Source organism: Leptonychotes weddellii, chromosome 6, assembly GCF_054177405.1.
Source record: "Leptonychotes weddellii isolate Sample4059 chromosome 6, ASM5417740v2, whole genome shotgun sequence".
In the NCBI taxonomy this organism is placed as follows: domain Eukaryota; kingdom Metazoa; phylum Chordata; class Mammalia; order Carnivora; family Phocidae; genus Leptonychotes; species Leptonychotes weddellii.
In genome coordinates this window covers 42,582,603-42,589,889 of record NC_138374.1, presented here as the reverse complement: position 1 = coordinate 42,589,889, position 7,287 = coordinate 42,582,603, and the positions used below count along the sequence as shown (strand labels likewise).

General features: G+C 47.8%; 1 pseudogene; it reads right to left on the bottom strand.

Annotated features, from left to right (window-relative positions):
• Positions 1-553: 553 nt before the first annotated feature.
• Positions 554-683, bottom strand: LOC115944968 (U4 spliceosomal RNA; annotated as a pseudogene).
• Positions 684-7,287: the final 6,604 nt, after the last annotated feature.

Below are 7,287 nucleotides of genomic sequence, written 5' to 3'. Positions count from 1 at the left end.
TTGAGGGAGCATGATACACAAACTACCCTGACTTCTGACACCAACTACAAGTTCAGAGACCCCAAGACCACACTTGTGGTTGGTAATTCACTCAAGGAACTCATAAACTCACGGAAGCTGTTATGTTCATGGTTATAGTTTTGTATAAGGAAAGGATACAGATCAAAATTAGCCTAAGAAAGAGATTCGAAGAGCAGAGTTTAAGAAAGTACCAAACTCAGAGCTTCCAGCTGTCTTCTGTGGAGTCATGAACAGTTACTTTTGCAGCAGCGATGTGTGACAAACACACACAGAATACTGGCAACTGGAGAAGCTCACCCAAGCCTTGGTGTCCACAGTTTTTGCTGAGACTCAATCATGTGAACCTGATTGACTGCTCATGTAACCAACTTCAGTCTCCTTACCATAAATCCCATCGTTACTCTCTGGCTTTACCAATTTTTAAATTCAAGCCAAAAAAAAAAAGGGGGGGGGAGTAAATTCATACCATGATTGAGAAACTACAGCTAAAGCAGAGTTTTTAGACAATAGCCATATTCATTTGAATTACAATGACTTTATGGTATATTTTGATATTTGGTAAGGCAAATTTTGCCTCATTGTTCTTTCATGTATCTTTCAATTAGCAATAATCGTGCCTCGGATAAACCTCATTGGCTACGATACTGCCACTGTGCAAAGTTCTTTCATGTATCTTTCATAACTACTCTCAGCCATTTATGTTTCCTTATAAAATCTGAATTCTGTATTAGTTAAGTTGCATTCGGTTACAAATGCACATTGTTTATGCTCCATGAGTTAAGTTTAATTGCTGTATAAAAATCTTCCAAAAGATTACATTACGGTTTGGCACTCAAATGAAAAAGTTACTGTGAATGAAGAAATTCATATAGGCAGCAGTGGAACCTAAATTTAATATTAGTAAAGGAAATTTGTCATCAGAGAAATTACTTCATTTTTCTATTTTCTTGCAAAGCAACGATCAAGAGATTTTATTAAAAACTAAGAAAGAAAGTTATACCCACCCCCACCCCAACCCCACATACAGATAAAATCTATTCTGTTTTGCTACTAAGATGCATGCAAAAGGATTGTAATGCAATGGAAAATTTGCCAAATCTCTTGACATAGATAAAATAAATTCCAAAGCAATGAGAGGTAGTGTCATCAATTCATGTGTTTTCAAAGACTACCATTAAGATGTCAAACATCTATTTATCAAAACTTCTTGCCAACTTTGAGCAGAAGACAATAGTGGAGCACTCTAAGAAATGTTCCATCACCAGTGTTCCTAACAGCCAAAGGATAATATTGAGTGACAAATGCAAACCTCAGTGACTCGGAGTCCAAAAATGATAGAAAAGAGTTAGACTTTGCCTGTGAGACTGCTTTGGAACACCTTAACACCTTTATTTCACTTCTACTTTCCCTTTTAAGTGTGCATGCAATGATGCACGAGATGGAAACTAACCCAGGTTAGACCAATCAGAGTACGGCAGTACCCCGGCCACAGCGATTGGCCAATCAGAGTGAGGCTCTGGGCTTTGTTCATTCCTGGGTCAACTGCCCCTCCCCCTACTGGATCTTGAAAGCCATCCTATGACCACAAGAGGAACCAGCCCTAACATGAAACCAACACATGGATAACATAAAGCAGAGAAGCAGAAGAACCTGGATCATTGGTGACATTATGGATCACCTCAAGCCAGTTTGAGTTCGGTTTTCTGTTTCTTGCAAATCAAAGTTGCCTAGACGAATGAAGCCTCAGTAAATGTCAAAGGATAGAGCAAATGATGATGAGTGGGGATGCTTGCGGCAGCCTTACTTCCCCAACCTGGGGACACAGTGATCCCACCATCCAGCCCCCAGTCAGTCATTGATTCACATGGTAAGCCATTGGTTATGTCTGTTGAGGACTCCCCATAGAAGACCCTAAAGGCTTGGCTGTGAGGCACACTGTGTAAGTAGGGCATCTTTATATTCTTTTTAAAAATCAGGAAGAGTGGGAATCAGGGATGTTGGCAAGTGAAAAGATATTTACAGCTGATATATGCACATTGTTGTGGTTCATACATTTCTAGACCTTGATTAGACTTTCATATATCCACAGAATGAGAATCTGGGCCTGATGAAGTCAATGAAGTCAAGCACCCATTTTTATTTTATTTTCACTTTAATGCCAGCTGCTTCATAAACTGTTCTCACTGAGCCCAGACATACTGCAGGACCAATCAGCTTAAAAAATTGTGTTATATTGCTGGCATGGATCGCTGCTGAGCGAGCAGATGAAGCTAGCTGAATCTAGAAGTAGCTGTGATGCTGTAAGAATCACAAGTCTTTATCCACATCTGCCTCCTGCTAGCAATGTTTTCTGCCTGTCCTGTGGGGTTTGTGAAGGACAAAACACTTTCCTAGCCCCTGTCAAGAGGATAACATACCAAAGTTATAGAAGTTGTCACAAAGCCAGTCAATCTTAATGTCTACTCCCTTAAATTCAAAATCTAGGTTATTTTATGGTCTTTACAAAGCTAGAATTACTTTTCTCTTTAAAACTTGGCAGATTGGTGTTTTTGTTTTTAATCCTTGAGCTTTGTAAGTTTTCTTTCCTGTGCCTACTTGCCCATAACTTATTCTTCTGGTCTGATGACTGCTTTTTAATGAGTTCAGCCTGTACCTTCTTGGACAAATCAGGAGTGTGAGGAGTGTGTTAATTAGCTATCAGATCTAGCCTGGCTTTTGAAGTTCAGAGCTTTGGAATGCTACAGAAGTGTAAATATAATCATGGCTTTTTGCATTTGGTAATTATATTTCAGCTGAAACCTCAGGGAGCTTCCCACCTCGGGATTCTGCTGTCACTGACCCCTGAATGGTTCTGTCATTAATGGCCAGTCTCTGGGGACCCAAACCCAAAGGAAATGTCTTCCTGTTTTGTTCTGAGTGGCCCTTCTTCCTTGCAACCTTCCTCACTGTTGACCAAACATCCTATTTAGGATGGAGAAAATGAACCTTCTTCCCCTTCCCCTCATGGGGTGAGGAGGAATGAGGCAGGAGCGAGAAAGTTCATCTGGGGGTAAATTGCCTTCTTATGACTATACCCAACTTGTACCAAATTATACCAAATATTTCTGGGAATTCAAATCAAATATCTACCTACTCCTGCAAGAAGCCTGCACGCTCACCTAAACTGATCTTTCTCACCCTCAATCTAGAAACACCCTCTTTTTCATAACACTTCCCAAGTATGTCCTGGTGCTGGCCCTGGGCCAGACTCTGGGGTCCCATAGATGAACAAAAGAACTCACAGTCAAAGGGCGCCTGGGTGGCTCAGTCGTTAAGCGTCTGCCTTCGGCTCAGGTCATGATCCCAGGGTCCTGGGATCGAGCCCCACATCAGGCTCCCCGCTCAGTGGAGAGCCTGCTTCTCCCTCTCCCACTCCCCCTGCTTGTGTTCTCTCTCTCGCTGTGTCTCTCTCTGTCAAATAAATAAATAAAACCTTTAAAAAAAAAAAAAGAACTCACAGTCTGGGTCAAGGAGAGACCTCTTGAATAGACCCTTTAGGTCCATAAGCTTACAAAGAAACTGGAGACCGATTGGGAGGTCAGGGAGGTAAATCAGGGAAGTCTTTGGACTTTGTACACCAGTAGGTGGTTCCCAGGTGAAGTGGGGGGAAGGCATTGCAGGCAGATGGTCACCCCTGACAGGTGGGCATGTCAGCCCTGCTTTGCTACAACATTCAACACTCTGACTGATCACCCCGTTGTCCTAGTGATATTTTAAGTGTTGTACTGTGAGTTCTTCCTGTCTCAGAAAAGGTGTTCTTCCAACCGCTTACTTTCATAAAACAGTGTGGACACTTAACATATGAGGAGTAAAAGAATGAGTGAATGAATGGATGAGTAAGTGTAGGCCAAACTAGACCATGTTACTCAGACTCCAAGAGGAACCCGACAACATCCCAGGAGCCGGTGCTCCAGGCCACCAGGCACTATCCTCTGCCCAATGGCTAGGATTTGGGGGTGAAAGAGAATGTGAGATGGGGTCAGGGGCTATCAATTCTGAATTTGTCCCTAAAGCTTGAAGGACACTTATCGGAATGCGTCGGTCGTAAAGATTCCTTATCCCTATGCCAAAAAGAAAAAAAAAAGTCCATAAAAAAACTGCTCAAAAAATCGCTGGGCTGAAAGGTGTCTTCGGCCCACGGCTACGGGGCAGGTGCTTTCAGATCCAACTAAGGCAGTCCAGAGCCTCCTTTTGCTCCAGGCAGTGCCCCTAACGAATGAGTCAAGGGTCTAGGGTCACCACTCGCGAAGGACTGAGCTACGCTAGCGCTGTGAGAACGAGGGACCGCAGGACCGCAGGTGGACCTGCCCGAGAGTCGCATTGGGTCGAAGGCGAGCTCGGCACCGGGCGCAGTGCCAAAGAAGTGGGACCACTGCAGAGCCGGGGCTCCTCCCACAGGGGCCGGGGACCTGCCGGGAGAGAGGGTGGAGTCCGAGCTCCTACCAGAGGAGCGGGGCTGGTCACGTGGGAGAGGCACGGCGGCGCAGGCGCCAAGGAGCGCAGGCGCGGGGGCCGCCCCTCGGGCCCCTGGGGCGGGGGAGGGCTTGGCCCCCTAGCCTCCAGGCGCGGGGCCCCGGAGCAGGCGGGCGGGGGAAAGCGGGGCTAGCTGCACGCGCGCACATGACGTCCGCGGGCGTGAGCCCAGCCGCGGCGCAGGTGAGAAAACCGAGGCAGGGCCGGGTGAGCGAGGCCCGGTCGGCGGTGCGCGGGTGACCCTTCGGGCGGCCCCAGAGCCGGCTGGAAGCTCCTTCCGAGCCGGCGGGGCGTGGCCGCACCTGCGGGGCCTCAGGCAGCCCCCACCACAGCCGCGGCGGACGGCGTCCCTCCCGCCGCGCCGCGGTGAGCGGGCGAACCCCGCGTTGGAAGTCCGAAGACCGGGGCCGGCGCCGATTTGACTGGCGGAGAACCACCCCCCTACCCCTTCCCCGTCCCCGGGCTTTGAGTGAGGCCCGTGACACTGACCTGCCTGAATTGTTGGGACAGAGAACTGAGAAAAGGACTCTGCCCTGGCGCGTCCTTTCCGCCGGGCCGAGCCTGAGGCGGGCCCGGGGGCTGCCTGGGGGTAGCGGGCGGAACAGCCGCAGGTGAACCGGCAGGAGTTGAGGGACCTGGCTCCCCGGCTCTGCGCTTGCGTAGGCTCTGGGCTTCCATAGGGTCTTGTGTTTTATGGGGCCACGGTTGTCTCGGAATCTCAGGCACCTGCTCCCTCCTTCCCCTAAAAGTTACACACGCCTGACAGAATTGGAAAGAGTCCAAGTGTGCATTTAAAATCCCGGTGCTGAAGTCTGGGAATGAAAAGACGAACAAGGCACCGATCTCACAGTCTCGAGGTTGTTGCAGGGGCAGGGAGGTGAAGGAGAGGGAGAAAAAAATGGTTAAGGCCCAGCCTGACAAGGGCTCTGGGGAGGGAGCACACCCAGAGAGTCCAGAAGCTGGCCTGGGGTTCAGACCAAGCTGACTCTGGGCCTTTTTTTCCTTCCAGACCATGCTGTTTCCGCAGCTCAATTACTTAGACTTCAATTTAGTGTTGTTGTTGTTGTTGTTGTTTTTAATTTCAGTGTATTTTTCTTTGAACTTGGTAGATGATTAAAAAAAAGAATCACTTAGGATTCATTTTAAAGTGCATTGTCCAGGAACCTGCTTGGATGCTCCTGCTCCAGCCCAGTCCTGGAGTCCAAGAATTGGGATTCAGAATGCAAACCCTGACTCCTTGGAACATAGCCAGTCATCAGAAACCCTCCATCTTGTGTACAAACTACATTTTACGGGCAATCATTGACTAATCTAGAAATGAGTCAGCATTATATCTCATATTTATGTCACTCTGTAAGGTAGCTTACAAAGCACCATCTGTACATTTTTTAAAAAGATTTTTTTTTAGAAAGGGAGGGAGGGGCATAGGGAGAGGGAGAGAGAGTCCCAAGCAGGCTCAGCCAGGAGCCCCAGACAGGGCTCCATCCCACGACCCTGAGATCAGGGCCTGAGCTGAAACCAAGGGTCGGTTGCTTAACTGTCTGCACCACCCATGTACCCTGCACCATCTGTACATTTAATCATTTGATTGTTACAACTCTGTAGAAGGTAATTTGGGAATCATTCACATTTTACTGTTGGAAAAACCATGCCTTGTCCAGGTTCCACAACCTGTAGGAGTTTGATGTAGATTTTAGTTATTCTTGGCGTGGCTCTTCCCATACACCGCCCCCCCCCATAAGGGCATGCATGGCATTGAGATCTTATGCATTGTTCCCTAGGGGTACAGAAGACATTTCTGATGATTGCCTTATCGGCTTGTGTCACTTAATTGGTTCCCAAAATTTGATTAGGACTAGAATTCTGGGGCTTGAAACCCCAGACTCTGTAAGTATCTCAGAAATAAGGCAGCTCTCCTGCCAGCCAAATTCTTGCCTCTGTGAAATGTTGAGCTGAGAGACTCCGAAGTCTCCCTCTCCTGAGGCTTGTGTGGCAACAACTGTCCAGAGGCTGGGGGCACCAGCCTCACCTCTGCGCTCAGTGGCCTTTGGCACAGGGAGGTTTCAACTGGGACAGTGCCCTTTGCCTTCCCTGGTGCTGTTAGTGCAGAAGGCATTGGTGACAGGCACCGCACGGAGGATGCATTGTAGAGTGGACACTAGGCCAGAGGGGCCTGAGACCAGCCAGGGTTCCCTCCAGACCCAGAGTTATGCCCAGGAGGCAGGCCTGTAGTAACACAGCTGGGGTGGCACAGCTGGAGAAGTTGTTCAGTGTTTTATGTTCTTCAGATGACCTGCCCTCAAAGAACGAGTGAATCTGAGTCCCACGAAGAAGAGAAAGATCCTGCCTTAAATTCTGCAGTACTAAAAAATAGAAGTGTCCTGCAATATTTTATTGTGTTGTAGGTGGCTCTTGTATATTCTTCCTGACAACCCCTCAAAGTTCCCTTCTTTTTAGGAAGGAGATACTGAAGGACAAGGTGACCTCTCAAAGAGTAGAAACCCACGGTCTTTTGTGGTATTACCCTTGCCCTCCCACCCACACCCATATAACTTGACAGGGCTGGTGTTCTGAGCCCAGTCAGGAGGCTGTGCAAGTGAGGGGCAGAATAGCCACATATGTTGGGGGGCTGTAGCTTCAATCCCTGAACAGAGGATTTGTCTTTGTCTCAAAGTTTCCCAGTAGCTGATTATGTCCTCTTGTTCTACTTTCAGCATCTGTTCAGAACTTCCTGACTCTGGCATCTGAGAGGAC